A 16,945-nucleotide genomic window follows, 5' to 3' on the forward strand; every position below is an offset into this window, starting at 1 on the left:
GAAAAAAATAAAAAGTTGATGCAGAAAGATCAACTGGTTAAACGATTGGGCAATAAGATGACAGAGTATAATGTGGGGAAGTGTGTTTATAGAAAAGCAGAATATCTTTTGAAAGACGTGAATCTTGCAAATGTTGATGTTTAGAGGAACTTTGGTTTATTCCTACAAGGAACACAAAGTTAGTTTGCATGGCATGTTTATTGCAAGTGGATTGGAGTACATGAAGAAAGAAGTTTTGATATAAGTGTTACAGGTCTTTGGTAAGACCACATGTGGATTACTGTGTGCAGTTTTGCTCTCCATATCTGAGTAAGAACGTACTTGCCTTGGAGGTGTTGGCTGGACGACTGGTTCGTGATGCGGAGCCAACCACACCGGTTCAATTCCTGTACTGGCTGAGGTTATTCATGAAGATGCTATCTTCTCAGCCTTGCACCTCACCTGAGCTGATCCTCCTGTTAAAACACTATGAGTTAGCTCTCAAAGGGGAAAGTAGCCTATGGTCCCCTGGGACTGTGGTGACATTTACTTTTACAGTAAAGGTTTACTAGATTGGTTCCTGGGGGAAGAGGGTTGTCCTCTGACCAGAGGTGTGCAAAGTTTGGCCAATATCCCCTGGAAGTTGAAAGAATTAGAGACGATCACGCTGAAACTCAGAAAGACTTTGAGAGTATTGATAGGTTAGACGCTGAGAGTTTGTTTCCCATGGCTGGAGACTGTAGAACAATGGAGCATAAGGGACCAACAATTTAGGGCTGCGACGAGGAGAAATTTATTCATTCAAAAGGTTGTGAATGCTCCATCGTTGAATATGTACATTAAGGCTGAGTAAGATAGATTTTTGGATTTGGTGAATCGGAGGAATTGGGGAGTTGAGGCTGAAGGATTTGTGTGGTCTTTTCCTGCTTCTATTTGTTGTGGTCTTATGATCTTAATAGGATTACTTCAGAGTCTACTGACTAATCAGGGGAACTAAAGTATTGCGTCTTTTATTTGCTTATTTAGGCTAACAATAGAAATATATTCAGCATTGTCTTCAAATAGTCAACCATTCAAAATCATGTCCTTTGCTTGTTTTTTTCAATATAGCTTTCTGACTGGAATGTTCCGAATCAGCAATTACTGATTTATGATTACGCTTGAAACAGGTGTACTTCAGTTACATAAATTTTGGATTTGTGCTGTACTTTTTAGAGGTTATGTAAACTGAGTGGCCAGATGTTCCCTGGCATGTTTTTCCTTGTTTCCTGAGACTAATTTAACTTTCCTTAACCAGTGCAAACATTTTTCGAGTATTCTTCAGAATGATTCTTGCTAGAACTCTGGAGATGTACTTTGGGGATGTGGAATCCATTGTATACTTGCACAGAGACCTAAAATATTGTCACTGTGAATGGATAAATAATAAACTCTCCAATCCAAAATACTTGGAACAAAGTCACTTCTGAATTTTAAAAAATTCCAAATTATAGAATGCCAAACTTCAAATGTGCAAACCGTAAACATTGGATGTAAATATTTGCCTTAAGCATAAGGCAGCGATGAAATATTGGGCCATAACTTCCTTGCTCCGCAGAGTCACATTTGGGAGGTGCCTCAAAGATGCTCTGGGGTATCCCTCTAGGAAGGCCCTCACATAAGGATGTATTTGATAATTGTCCAGAGCAGCTCACTTTCCCCTAAGCAATTGTGCTGGGCTAGGAACCATCTGTCAAAACGATTGAAATTGCTAAATTCTGATGGTTCTACCAGTTTTACCCTCATGTTACTCTGAAAGAATTTGAACTCCTGGGACCCCCCCCCCCCCAACCTGAAACCAGACACAGTGGCACCCCCCCCCCCCCCCCCCCCCCCAAAAAAAACAAAGGAGCACCCTTCCCCCTCAAACCTCCCTCTCACTTACCTTTTAAACTTACTTCTCCCTTTCACTGGTCCCTTTAAACTCACCTGCTTTAAGGCAGCTGGTGCTGTTAAAAAGGGAGCATAGCACTGTTTGCTTCACAGTGCCAGGGACCAGCTCGGGTAACTGTCTGTGCGGAGTCTGCATGTTCTCTCCGTGTCTGTGTGGGTTTCCTCCAGGTGCTTCGGTTTCCTCCCACAAGTCCCAAAAGACGTGCTGTTTGGTGAATTGGACATTCTAAATTCTCCCTTCGTGTACCTGAAAAAGCGCCGGAGTGTGGCGGCTAGGGGATTTTCACAGTACTTCATTGCAGTGTTAATGTACACCTGCTTGTGACATTAATAAAGATTATTGCTATTATTTCCTCCCACGGCACTCCTTTTACACTTTGCTGCTACAGGTGGGGGACATTTCACTGTTCCAGTCTACCCTGGCCTGAGTAAGGAAGGTTTGGGCAAGACAGGGGCTTTGGACTTGCACTGAAGATAACTCGCTATAGAGTGGCAATCTGCCTATGACTGCCACTCCGAGGACGTTATCGGACATTATAAAGCAATAATGAATATTATTTTAGGTTTCCCAATGCTGTATCTTCCATGGTTCCGCTCCCAAACCACTGTACTAAGTACCCAAGTTGCTTGGGTCCACTCAAACCATTTCCAGAGAACTGGATTTCTAGACTCAAGAAGTTACAGCGTATTAACATGAAAATTATTCAGCAACTTGAGGCAAAGAGAATTGACACAAGATTTCTGGGTAATTTGTGCTGCTCCTCTGTAATCATCCTGAAAATGGCCTATACATACCATCCTATGACTTACATGAAGATGCTACAGTTGCACATAATTTCCATTAAACTACAAACAGAAAATCAAGTCTTAATACAAGTACTCTTTTTATGTGATATTTCTCATTAACTGCTGACAACTTCTCTTTTCCTTAAAAAGTCAGCAAAAAGGTGGCATAGTGGTTAGCACTGCTGCCTCACAGCTCCAAGGACCCAGGTTCAATTCGCCTCTGGTTATTGTCTGTGTGGAGATTGTACTTTCTCCCCGTGTCTGCATGGGTTTCCTCCGGGTGCTCCCATAGTCAAAAGATGTACAGGTTAGGTGTGGGCCATGCTAAGTTGTCCTTTAGTGTCCAAAAAGTTAGGTGTGATTACTGGTTTACGGGGATAGATGGGGACCTGGGCTTAAGTAAGGTGGTCTTTCCAAGGGCCGGTGCAGACTCGTTTGGTCAATTGGCCTCCTTCTGCACTGTAGGGATTACTATGAATTAAAAATATTTAAACTCATGGTTTCAGGCTGTGAAATGTTGGAGATTTGGGACTGTAATTTTATAGTCTTTTGCTTTATCCTTCTGTTTTTTGACCCTCAATCTTAACCTATCTTGGTTTATCTTTCTGTGCCTGATTTGGCAATTGCTTGCTAATTCATATTCTTTCTCTCTTTCCTCTGTTTATATCCCTTGGTTAAGAAGCTTTCATCATGGTCTCAGATTCCTTGTTGTGCTTACTACCAGCAAGCATTTCCAGCAACTTTGTGTTTAAAATATTTTGAGCTGACGTGTGTAGAAACACTAGGGCACGCCATGAGATGCCTGGCTGCAGATATTTTGATTGAAACAGGACTGCTAACACTGTCAAATTCTGAGCTCCGAATTAGCAGCATTTGCTTTTGTTCTGAGCTGACTTATAAATCAAAATGTGATAGCTAATTGAATGTCCATTGATGTTAATATGGACTTCCTGAAGACCTTCGAAAAGGCCACTTAAAAGGACAAGGGCAACAGGTATACGGGAATACCATCCAAAAAGGTTTCCGTTCAAGATACACACTATCCTTACTTGAATCACCTTTTCTTTGGTTTCCTCCGGGTGCTCCGGTTTCCTCCCACAGTCCAAAGACGTGCAGGTTAGGTGGATTGGCCATGCTAAAATTGTCCTTAGTGTCCAAAAAAGGTTAGGTGGGGTTACTGGGTTACGGGGATATGGTTTGGGTTTAGGTAGGGTGCTCTTTCCAAGGGCTGGTGCAGACCCGATGGGCCAAATGGCCTCCTTCTGCACTGTTAAGTTCTATGATTCTTCACTGTTGCTGGGTCAGAATCCTGGAACTCACTACTTAACAGCTCTCTGGATGTACCTGCACTAGGTGGATGGCAGTGTTTCAAGAAGGCAGTTCACCTTCTAAGGGACAGCTAGTGATAGATAATAAATGCTGGCCCAGCCAGCAATGCCCACATCTCGTGAATTAAGAAAAAAAAGTGCATGGAATTGGTAGGAGAATTGATTAAGGTTTATGTTCTCAAATAATAGTCTTTATTAGTGTCACAAGTAGGCTTACATTAACACTACAATAAAGTTACTGTGAAAATCCTCCAGTTGCCACATGCCGGTGCCTGTTCGGGGTACACTGAGGAAGAATTCAATGTCCAATTCACCTCAGCATGTCTTTCGGGACTTGTGGGAGGAAACTGTAGCACCTGGAGGAAACCCATGCAGAGACAAGGAGAACATGCAGACTCCGCGAGACAGTGCCCCAAGCCGGGAAGCAATAGTGCTAATTGCTGTGCTACCGTGCCGTCCATGGTAGGATATGACCAAGGTTATCCTGCAAGGGCCTGTAGAGGGGTGGGTGGGTGGGGGTTTGGACGCATAAGGATCATCTTTTCAATAGGCTTACAAACTACTCAGATGAAAGAATAGAGAGCTGTTTTGCTGACGAGCTCAAATTAGATGGCACAGTAAATTGCATGGATAGTTGCAATGCATTAGAAAGGGACGTAGATAAGTAAATAGGCAAAACTAGCAGGTGGAGCTCGATGCTACCAACTGTGAGGGCATCCACTTTGGTATTAAGAGAAAGATGGATCATAGTACTTTCTAATTGGTGAGAAAATGTAGATGAGCGAAGAAATTCATTACAGAAGTCACTAAAAGCTAGTGAACAGGCAAGAGCAATAATTAAACTTAATGTTCCTGCAAATTGGCTTTTGTCTGAAGGGGGCTAGAATACAAAGAGGTGGAAGTTATGTTACAGTTATGTAAAGCTCTGGTTAAGCCCCATTTGGAATACTGTGTTCAGCACAGGACACCACACCTCAAGTAGGATGTCTTGGTCTTGGAGAGTGCATAGCACAAGCTGCCAAAATTATACTGCAACTAAATGGCTTAAATTGTGGGGGCAGGTTTCATAGCCTAAAACAGTCCATGGTCCCTGGAGTATAGAAGTTCAAGAGTGAAGATGATTAAATGAGTTGATAGGATAGATCAAGGGAAACTGTTTCCCACAGTGGGTTGCTGCACAGCTCTAGGGTCACGATTCCCGGCTTGGGTCACTGTCTGTGTGGAGTCTGCGCGTTCTCCGTGTTGTCTGCGTGGGTTTTATCCGGGTGCTCCGGTTTCCTCCCACAAGTCCCGAAAGACGTGCTTGTTAGGTGAATTGGACATTCTGAATTCTCCCTCTGTGTACCTGAACAGGTGCCAGAATGTGGCGACTAGAGGCTTTTCACAGTAACTTCATTGCAGTGTTAATGTAAGCCTACTTGTGACAATAAAGATTATTATTATTACTATTATTATTGAATCCAAAGCAAAGGGACATAACTTGTAAGCTTAGAGCTTGGCTATTCAGGGGTGAAGCCAAGGAAACACTCCTGAACACTGTTGAAATCCTGTAGAAACCAAAAGCTATTAAAAAAGAAATTTGAACTTGCTGTTATTGGCTGAAAAAATGACAACGCAACATTTCATATTTTTAAACTTTTACTGTAGCAAATGACCAAAAGCTTTTCCTGTAACAAGTGCCTATAAACAGTTTTTTCTTCTTATAGGCAACTTATACTTTGAGGCACAGAGAGGAACAGTATATTTTTGTATTTAATCACATATTGCAGTCTCCATGTAATTACAGTCCTCACAGCAAACAGTTCATCGTTACTCCCAGCTGTCAATGGGTTCCAATATACTTGTTTCACCAAATAGTAACTTTGACTAACCATCCAGGTGCTTTCCTCAGTTTTCGGAGAGTTTCTAAAATCCAACAGCAGCAGCAGTAAAGTCTTCTGATGATTTTTCTTTCCTGTGACCATGCGAGGACAAATCTCCCAGAATCCTTAGATGGCTGCAGGAGAGGGCTCTCGGGCTTGACACAGTCTTCCTCCAGCATCAGATTCCGGTAGCTTGCAAAGCCAAGCAACTTTTTCTCACGCATAATATATATAAAATCCATAATAAAAATTGCTGGAAAAACTCAGGCTGGTATAATTTGTGGAGCGAGAAACAGATGTAACATTTCAAGTCCTTAGGACGCCTCTTCTATTTTGCTTTAATTAATTTGTAGGGAAGCCTATAACTTGATTTCAAAATGGTTCTCTTTGTTCTCTTTCTCTCAGAAATGTGAACTGCATTAAACGTGCATCCAGGGGCTGGTTTAGCTCACTGAGCTAAATCGCTGGCTTTTAAAGCAGACCAAGCAGGCCAGCAGCACGGTTCGATTCCCGTACCAGCCTCCCCGGACAGGCGCCGGAATGTGGCGACTAGGGGCTTTTCACAGTAACTTCATTGAAGCCTACACGTGACAATAAGTGATTTTCATTTTTTTTCAGGTAAAAATGTTGATCCCAACTCCCTTTCGTCCGAGAAGTAAATGGGCAGTTTGGGAACAATTGCTTACAACCCAGTACCAACAACACCTTTCTGGGACTTTTTGGTTACCCAGAGCCTACTCATTGTAAGAGACTGCTGCCATTACCTCCAAACGTCAATACTGTGCTCCTTCGTCTCAGTAAAACAATCTGAGCCTTCACTTGATCTCTTAAGATCAGACCACCTAGGCTTACTGCCGGGCAGACAGTATCAGAAAACAGGACTGTAAACATTTTAACAGTTAACTTATTGCATGCAGTACAAATTACAATCTTTTCCTTTTCGTCACATTTAACTATTAAACACCTTGTATTGGCAACTTCATCAAACCTACTCCCTAACTGATTTCACCTGATGGTTAGGATTTAAAATCCAGTTTACGTGAGTTTTGAACAGTCCCAAACCTCTTCAAATGAGAATTTATTTTACTGTAGGTAGTTTAAATTTCTTTAAATTTACGCAGAAGATTTTTGTTTTATTTTGTGTAATCTGCATGGAGTTTCCGTGTTCTTTGTGCAAGGACTTGGCCGTGGTTTTGAATCCCTCCTGTTGCTTTTAAAACTTGTATTGAAATGTACACAATCTGTGCCCTGATTTGTCTGGGTTGGTTAACTTTGTCAAAAGTAGGGCAGCACGGTGGCCTAGTGGTTAGCACAACCGCCTCACGACGCTGAGGTCCCAGGTTCGATCCCGGCTCTGGGTCACTGTCTGCGTGGAGTTTGCACATTCTCCCCGTGTCTGCGTGGGTTTCGCCCCCACAACCCAAAAATGTGCAGAGTAGGTGGATTGGCCATGCTAAATTGCCCCTTAATTGGAAAAAATAATTGGGTAATCTAAATTTAGAAAAAAAAACTTTGTCAAAAGCAGCATTGCTGGTTTTTAGCAAACCATCCGGCTTTTGCAATTTCCTCTTTAAAGTCTCTCACTAAATCATTATTGGGGTTTTCACTTTTTAAACCTGACCCAGAACCCGAGGCACACTGTAACCAATCACTGGGCGCGATTCAACGCCCCCCACGCCGGGTGGGAGAATAGCGGGAGGGCCTCCCGACATTTTTCACGCCCTCCCGTTATTCTCCTCCTCCCCCCCCCCCCCCCCCCCCCCCCCCCCCACCACCACACCCGACCCACGCCACGAATCGCCGCTCGCCGTTTTTTACGGCGAGCGTCGATTCTCCTGGGCCGAGCAGTCGGGCCTTCACGCCCGTTTCAACACGGCAGCAAACACACCTGCTCGCTGCCGTCGTGAAACGGGCGCCAGATGCCCGTTTGGGACATCTAGGGGCCCGATTTGGACGGGCCGCGACTGTGCTCGGGAGGGGACAGCGTCCAAAACGGACGCACTCTTTCCCCTCCGCCGGCCGGCAAGATCAAGCCGCCACGTCTTGCCGGGCAGCGGTGGAGAAAGACGGCACCGCGCATGCGCGGATTGGAACCGGCAACCCGCACATGCGCGGATGACTTCACATTCTCGGCGCGACGAGGTCGCGGCCGGGAAAGACGGAGGCCCGCTCCTAGCCCCCCGGGTGGGGTGAATTAGGTGCGGGGAGCGGGCTCCGAGGCCGTTGTGAACCTCGGCCGAGTTCACGACGGCCTTCACGAATTCGTTCCCTTGCAGAGAATTCCGCCCATTGTTTGTTGATATACCATTTATCAATGTACTCTGTTGATTATTCTTTTTGTCTACTATGTACATACTATGTATGTTCCCTTGGCCGCAGAAAAATGCTTTTCACTGTACTTCGGTACATGTGACAATAAATCGAATCAATCAATAAATCAAACCACTTTGTCCAGGCTTCAACTCCTGATATCCATTTTCTTCTAGTTTTTTAATGTTCAAGTCTGTGAAGACTGAACCACCCTTACACTCAAATTCTCCCCATTACAATTGAATTCACATCATACTGTTTAATTCAGGATCACTTTTATCTTTAATTTTATTTCCATGATTTAATCCATAGAATCCCTACAGTGCAGAAGGAGGCTATTCGGTGCATCAACCCTCCGAAAGAACACAGTACCTATGCCTGTTCTATCCCGTAACCCCATACATTGATCTTGGCCAATCCACCTAACCTGCACAGCTTTGAACTGGGAGGAAAGGGAGCTCCCAGAGGAAACCCTCACATGATGGCACAATAGTTAGCACTGTTGCCTCACAGCAACAGGGACCCAGGTTCAATTCTCGCCTTGGGTGACTGTGGAGTTTGCACATTCTCCCTATGTCTATGTGGATTTCCTCGGGGTGCTTCGGATTCCTCCCACAGTTCAATTATGTGCAGGTTAGGTGGATTGGCCATGCTAAATTGCCCCTTAGTGTCCAGGAATGTCCAGGTTAGGTTACGGGGATAGATCCAGGGTGCGGGCATTGGACCAGGGTTAGTGTGCTCTTTCAGACGGTCAGTGCAGATTCAATGGGCTGAATGGCCTCCTGCACTGGAGGTATTCTATGACCTGGGGAGAATGTGCAAACTCCACACAGACATATCACGCAACGCCAGAATTGAACATGTGTTCCTGGCGTTGTGAGGCAGCAGTGCTAACCACTGTACCACCATGCTGCCTTCAGCGTTCTTTTCCTTGAATTGCAGATTTAACACTGCCTTGTTCTGTGCAAGCAGTTCATTTTTCTGTCAATAAAATCTGCTTGAGCTGCATTAAAAACTTGGTCAAGTTTATGTCTGTGCATGCGAAACAATTTGATATTCCATTTTAGTCAGTTCATAAATTCTTTTAATAGCTCGTTGCTTTTCATCTTTCCACTCTTTTATCAAGTCCAATCACTTTTTAACTTTGAAGTATTCTTCCCTGCAGCTGAATGGCATTAGTATTGAATGCAGCTGTGCTACTCATAAAAGCATTTATTTCCATTATTTATTGTGAGGCATTTCATACTTATCAGCCATTATTGCAGCTTCTCCTATTTGAGAATCGTTATTGTCTTCTACGCGGAAGTTTATTATTCCTGAAGGGGCACTTTTAAAATTATTCCATTAACATCACTTCTTTAAGATTTTCAAAGTCTTGCTTAATCTTCATAGACCTATCAAATACCATCTCCTTTGTTTCACAAATTCCTCTGAAGTCTGACTGTTTTTCTTTAAATTTCAAATTTTTTGTCCATGAGCTTCTGCAATCAGCATTGAGAATTGCAGTTTTTATTACATCATAGTCACCATGCAGCATCCCTGAAAGAGATCAGCGCATTTCTAAAGCCTTCCCCGTGAACATACATTTAAAAAATTTGTTAGGTTACCCAATTATTGTTTTTCTAATTAAGAGGCAATTTAGCGTGTCCAATCCACCTAGCCTGCACATCTTTTGGGTTGTGAGGGTGAGACCCACGCAAACACGAGGAGAATATGTAAACTCCACACGGACAGTGACCCGAGGCCGGGATCGCACCTGGGACCTCAGCGCCGTGAGGCAGTAGTGCTAACCATTGCGCCATCATGCCCCCCCATGAACAGACACGATAGTAACATAATCCAATTTTCTTTTGACCATTGCAGTTTCATTCATTGGAATTTTACAACCTCACAGAATTTAGGCACTTGTTTGCTCAATCAATTTCAGGAGTGATATCTGATTCACCTTCCAGGTTTTACTGCCATCCCTTATTCACGAAATTGGAAGTTTTCCTTTGTTTTGTTCAAATTATCTTTCTTTTTCGAATTCAAGTTTTTGCATTGTTCTCTTTTCAATTTGAGTTTTTATATTTCCATTTCCTTTTCAAATTCAATCTGTTTTATTTGTAATTGAATACCAGCAAACTCAACTTGAACATTATCGGTATCACCCTTGGGTTCAAGTGCCAAGGTAATACTTTAACAATGCCTGTCTTTTTAACCACTACCTTCAAGTCGACTCCTAATTCCTCTGCTGCAGCCTTCAAATTAACCTGTTATCTGTTGCAAGGCATCAACAAAAAGGTTATTTCACTTCAGAAACATCTGAGCATTGAATGTCGCCATGCTTGATTTGTCACTTAATACAGCCAAACTAAATGTGAAATCTTGTTTGTTTAAATTTTGGAAAATTCCAGTGTACCTGCTTTACAGCCTTTGAATTTGGATCCCGCAAGAGCCCCCAAACCCCATAGAGGCTAAAAAGTGATATGATTTTTTTTCAGCAACCAACGAAGAGAATCGTACAAGGTTTCACATTTTCACACATTTACTGAACAAAGAAAAATTAACTGGGATTAAACTATATTTAACAGGGCAACAAATGCACCAAGCTAAAGAGAACGGTCAACACTATGAACTAACTAGCCAAAATTCTTTACAACCCATGTTTACACCATGATCTAAGTAAATATATAGCCTTGAAGATTCAGTTCTAATATCCATTTGTCTTTTTAGCAGGTTCTCTTCTCCCTACCCTGCCAAATCAAGTCTTACAATGTCCTTTTGAAAATCACTCATTCAGTCTTCTGTGTCAAAACTCTACACAAGCCCAACCCCATATAGAATCTGGATCCATAAGCCACCCTGCATCTTTTCAATATTTGCAGCCCAATAATAAAATACCAAATTGGGTCTGCCTAAGCCCCCAGTGGCCTCTCTGTGGAAAACATCTTACGAATCTATGGAGTCTTAATTGCCCAAATAATGGAGGATACCATTTTATTGACCCTACAAAAGACAACAAATTGGTTGCTGTCAGCAGTCTGCCCCTCTCCCCCATCCCACCTTCCAGCAATATCACACCCTAATAAACAAACAGCCAAAAGGAGAACAAAGACCTCTATCCTCTCCAACAGCACTCCCCCCCCCCCCCCACCCTGCACCCAACATCAAACAAAAGGACAAAAATCCTAAACTTATTACCTAAAAGAAAAACTCTAAAGTTATGAGCTACAGATACCCCCATTCCTCCACTCCTGTTAACTAACTAGCAGGGGGACCACCCCGCCCCGTACAGAGTAAAACCAGAAAAATAATCATACCGGCAATCAGCTCGCGCCCACTTCCAACTTTAATACGAAAATGATAGAGAGAAAAACAAAACCTCATCCCACAAATAATCCCAAAATACAAATTGCAAACTCCCAACTTGCCCCCAAAAATTTCCTAGCAAATCCCCATAATCATATGTCCTCACCCACAATACAGAAATCCCACAATTAATACAGATGCAAATGCACCTAACAGTTAACAATTAGTTTGTCTCCAGTCTATGCTTCTTTACAAACTCATTGCATCCCCAGGCACATCAAAGTAATAGTCTCTATCTTTAAAAATCACTCGAAGTCGAGCTAGGTATACCACACCGAATCGCACATTACCTATGTACAACGCGGCCTTGGCCTCATTAAACGCCGTGCGCTTCGAGCCAGTTCTGCTCCCACATCTTGATATATTCGAACGGCGTGGCTCTGCCATCTATAGTCTTGATGATCCTTCGCACACCTCAGGACATGTTTCTTGTCTGAACCTGCGATGATCGCCAGGGGTGGTTGTTCCCCAGATTGGGGCTTCTGCTTAGCAACAGAGGGGCTTGGTTCAATTTAGGAGGGGATGGCAACTCCCCCATACTATCTTCCCAAACATCTTGGACATATAGTCCATGGATTTGGGCCGTCCTGGTCCTCCATTTTTAAATTTTGCCATCTAGAGCGGTTTTCCAGATCATCCACCTTGGCCTTCAACGATTTGTACCCTTTTGCCAGCAGCACCATCTCCGCCTCAAAGGAAACAATCCAGTCATTCTGGTCCGAGAATGCCACCTCCACCTATTTTATCACTTTGCCTTGCTCCTTTACCTTCCGGTTGGGGCTAGAGCACCTTGCATTGCATTATCTTCTTTTGAAAAATATTTTTATGAAGGCATTTGTATAAACATTAAACACAAACCAACAGAAGAGTAAGAACAAACAGAAATCTCATAACCAATAAATAACTACCCGAACGCCCCAACCTCCCTGCCATTCCCATCCTGCCTTCCACATTTTAACCCCTTTATAACCCCCCCCCCCCCCCCCCCCCCCCCCAAAACTAATACCTCAATTTTCCTTGAAATAGTCGATGAACGACTTCCACCTCCAGGCAAACCTATCATCTGACCTTCTTGAGGCGAACTTAATTTTCAGTGGCTCTGGGTCCCTCCACCCCAGCAAAATCCGTCTCCGGGCTACCAGGGAGGCAAAGGCCTGAATGTCGGCCTCTCTCGCCCCCTGGACTCCCAATGGACTTGGGGCCACCTTCACCTTCAGCAACTCGGACATTACGTCTGCGAACCCCTGCCAGAACACCTTCAGTTTCGGACATGCCCTAAACATGTGGACATAGTTCGCGGGCCTCCCTGTGCACCGCCCACGCCTGTCCTCCACCCCCTAAAAGAACCTGCTCATCCTGGCCACCGTCATATGCACCCAATGAATGACCTTAAACTGGATAAGGCGCACATCGAAGATGCATTCACCCTCCTCAGAGCCTCCTACCACAATCCAGCCTCCATTTCCCTCCCCAGCTTCTCCCATTTCCGCTTGACTTCTCTTATCGGGGCTCCCTCCCAGTCCATGAGCTCTTTCTAAATCTCGACATCTTGCCCTCCCCAACTCCCTCCTTCGACACCACCTTATCCTGTAGTCCCGGGGGCGGCAGATCGGGAAAGGATGGCATCTGTTTCTTCACATAGGCCAGTACCTGTAAGTATCGGCCCCCTTTTCCATTGGGCAGCTCATGTTCCTCCTCCAGTTCCTCTGAGCTTGCAAAGCTGCCCCCCCCCCCGGTGCAGATCTATGATTACTGCAAATTGGTGCCCGCACCAAGGCACCTTCCAACCTCAAACGCTGCCGCCACTGTCCCCACACATGGAGGGTCGCCGCCACCACCACAGGGCTCGTGGAGTACTTGGCCGGCGAAAACGGCAGTGGCGCCATCAGCAATGCCTCCAAGCGCGTACACCTGCAAGGGGCTGCCTCCATCAGCCCCCACGCCGACCCCTCCCCCACTGCCCAATAATAATAAATTATGTTTGGCAAGGGCAGCTCGCACCAGCTCCAGCAAGACATTCTTTACTTGTGGGGTTTTCCCCACCCACACCAACCCTGAGATCAAAGAATTAACTTTTCTAAGAAATTATTTTGGGAAGAATATCGGGAGTTCTGAATAACAAATAGAAGCCTCGGCAGCACCGTCTTTTTCACTGTTCGCACCCGCCCCGCCAGTGATAGTGGCAGCACATCCTACCTCTTGAAATCCCCCCTCTTCTGTGCAGTTGTTCCCATCCCCGCGCCACCTGGATGTCCAAATACCTGAAGCATGTCGCCACCCCCTTAAACAGCAGCTTGCCCAACCTCCTCTCCTGCCCCCTGGCCTCGATCGGGAAGCCCTCACTCTGCCCCAGGTTTAGCTTCTACCCGGAAACCCTGGCCAAACTCCTCTAAAATACCCATAATTCCCCCGATGCTTCCAGTGGGTCCGAGATATAAAGGAACAGGTCGTCGACATGTAGCGACCCTGTGCTCAACACCCCCTCCCCCCCCCCCCCCCACACACATTCCCTCTCCAACTCCTTGATGCTCTCAGCACCATTGTCAATGGCTCTATCATAGAACATAGAACATAACAGCGCAGTACAGGCCCTTCGGCCCTCGATGTTGCGCCGACCTGTGAAACCCCTCTAACGCCCATCTACACTATTCCCTTATCGTCCATATGCCTATCCAATGACCATTTGAATGCCATGATGTGTAGATGCCAGCGTTGGACTGGGGTGAGCACAGTAAGAAGTCTTACAACACCAGGTTAAAGTCCAACAGGTTTGTTGTCAAAACGCATTTGAATGCGTTTAGTGTTGGCGAGTCCACTACTGTTGCAGGCGGGGCATTCCATGCCCTTACTACTCTCTGAGTAAAGAATCTACCTCTGACATCTGTCCTATATCTATCTCCCCTCAATTTAAAGCTATGTCCCCTAGTGCTGGACATCACCATCCGAGGAAAACGGCTCTCAATGTCCACCCTATATAATCCTCCAATCATCTTGTATGCCTCAATTAAGTCACCTCTTGACCTTCTCTCTAACGACTTCCGGTTGCGGCTATGCGGAGCTAAGCCGCACGTTCGGCAGCTCCCGCCAGGAATGGACTTTTGGGCTCTTTTTAGGGCCCCCAGCGGTACTTATTCGACGATTCCCAACGTGGGAAGGAGGCAGCAGCAGTTCCCCAGCGGTATATGGCCTGGACCAGGAGTGGGGCAAGCAAGATAGCGGTGGCAGCACCAAAGAAAAAGCAAGGGAAGAAGCACAAGATGGCGGCCGGCGGAGACCTAGAGACATGGAGGCAGTGGGCGCAGGAGCAGCAGGAGACTCACCAGCGCTGCTTTCGGGAGCTCAAAGTGGAGCTGCTAGAGCCGTTGAAGGCTTCCATCGACAAGCTGCTGGAGACTCAGACAGCCCAGGGGGTGGCAATTCGGGAGATCCGACAGCAGGCCTCTGAAAGAGAGGATGAGGCCTCAGCCCTCGCGGGAAAGGTGGAGATGCACGAGGCGCTCCATAAAAAGTGGCAGGAGCGGTTCGAGGAGATGCAGAACCGGTCGAGGTGGAAAAATTTGCGGATTCTGGGCCTCCCAGAGGGGGGGGAAGGGTTATGGCTAGTCGGCGGGGGAGGGGGGCAGGGAGCCCCCTGATCCGGCTGATAACCTGGAATGTGAGCCGAGGTAAAAAGTAATGGGAAGAGTGTGCACCCCTGCCTTGTCCCACGGTACAGTCCGAAGTACCCTGAGCTCACTTGATCCGTCTGTACGCTCACTACCGGCGCCCTATACAACAATCGGAGCTAGTCTACAAATCCCTGCCCGAACCCAAGCCATCCTAACACTTCCCACAAGTACTCCCCTTCCACCCTATCGAACACCCTCTCTGCATCCATTGCAACCGTCACCTCCTGTCCCTCTGGGGCCATCGTTATCATGTTCAGTAATCTCCTGATGTTCGCCGACAGTTGTCTCCCCTTTACGAATCCTGTCTGATCTTTGGGGCAGCACGGTAGCACAAGTGATTAGCGCTGTGGCTTCACAGCTACAGGGTCCCAGGTTTGATCCCTGCTGGGTCACTATCTGTGTGGAGTCTGCACGTTCTCCCCGTGTCTGCGTGGGTTTTCTCAAGGTGCTCCGGTTTCTTCTCACAGTCCAAAGACGTGCAGGTTAGGTGGATTGGCCAGGCTAAATTGCCCTTAGTGACCAAAAAAACTTAGGAGGGGTTATTGGGTTACGGGGATAGGGTGGAAGTGAGGGTTTAAGTGGGTCGGGGCAGACTCGATGGGCCAAATGGCCTCCTTCTGCACTGTATGTTCTACGTTCCTCTATCGCCCCTGGCACACAGTCCTCGCTTTGCGAGGCCAAGATCTTTGCCAACAATTTGGCGTCCACATTTAGCAATGATCTCGGGCAATAGGACCAACACTGCTCCATATCTTTCTTTAATATTAAGGATGTGGACGACTGTGATAACGTAGAGGGGAGCACCCTCTTATCCCTCGCCTTATTACATTTCCTTATTAACAGGGACCCCAGATCCTCAGAAAACCTCTTATAAAATTGTACAGGAAACCCATCCGGGCCCGGGACTTTCCCTGCCTGCATCGCTCCCTGCCTGCATCGGCCCCATGCCCTGCATCACCTCCACCAGTCCAATGGGGGCTCCACCAGTCCAATGGGGGCCCCCCAGCCCCTCCACCAGATCCTCCTCTACCTTGAGGAATTCTAACCCGTCCAGTAATCGCCGCATTCCCCCAGTACCACTCTTCCCCTCCTGTCCTTCACCCCTCGCTGCCACCTGCCTCCTAAGTTGATGGGTCAGCATCCTACTCACCTTTTCCCCGTACTCATATACTCTCTCTCTTGCCCTCCAGACTTGTCCCACTGTCTTCCCCATGGACACGAACCCAAACCCCATCTGGAGCTTCTGCCTCTCCTTCAACAATCCCGCCTCCGCGGCCTCCAAATCCCTCCTATCCACACGCAGAATCTCGGCCACCAGTCTTGCCATCTCTGCCCGCTCCAACTTTTCCTTATGCGCCAGGATCGATATTTACTCCCCATGACCACTGCCTTGAGCGCCCTCCACAGCATGGTGGCCAAACCTTCACTCGTATCATTCAGTTCCACGCACCCCCGGATGGCAATCCTCATCCGCTAACAGACCTACGTCCAGCCTCCGCTACGGGTTCACTTGCAAGTCCATCCAGTGCAGCGCATGGTCTGCAACCACGAGCTCGAGTACCCCGAGTCAACAACCCCCGCCAGCAGCGCCTTGTCTATCACAAAATAATCAATCTGCAAGTACACCATGTGCACATGGGAGAAGTAGGAGAACTCATTCGCACTTGACTTCCCAAACCTTCACAGATCCACCCCCCATACACTCCATTAATCCCTTCAGCTCCTTTGC

The 16,945-nt window shown here is 46.2% G+C and overlaps 1 protein-coding gene across 9 annotated transcripts in view; it reads left to right on the plus strand.

Moving 5' to 3' along the window:
* fam20b (FAM20B glycosaminoglycan xylosylkinase) overlaps positions 1–16,945 on the plus strand; it is a 197,704-nt gene that overhangs the window by 94,871 nt on the left and 85,888 nt on the right. The gene's annotated exons all lie outside the window — the stretch shown is intronic.

The sequence above is a fragment of the Scyliorhinus canicula genome, chromosome 4, assembly GCF_902713615.1.
Source record: "Scyliorhinus canicula chromosome 4, sScyCan1.1, whole genome shotgun sequence".
NCBI lineage: Eukaryota > Metazoa > Chordata > Chondrichthyes > Carcharhiniformes > Scyliorhinidae > Scyliorhinus > Scyliorhinus canicula.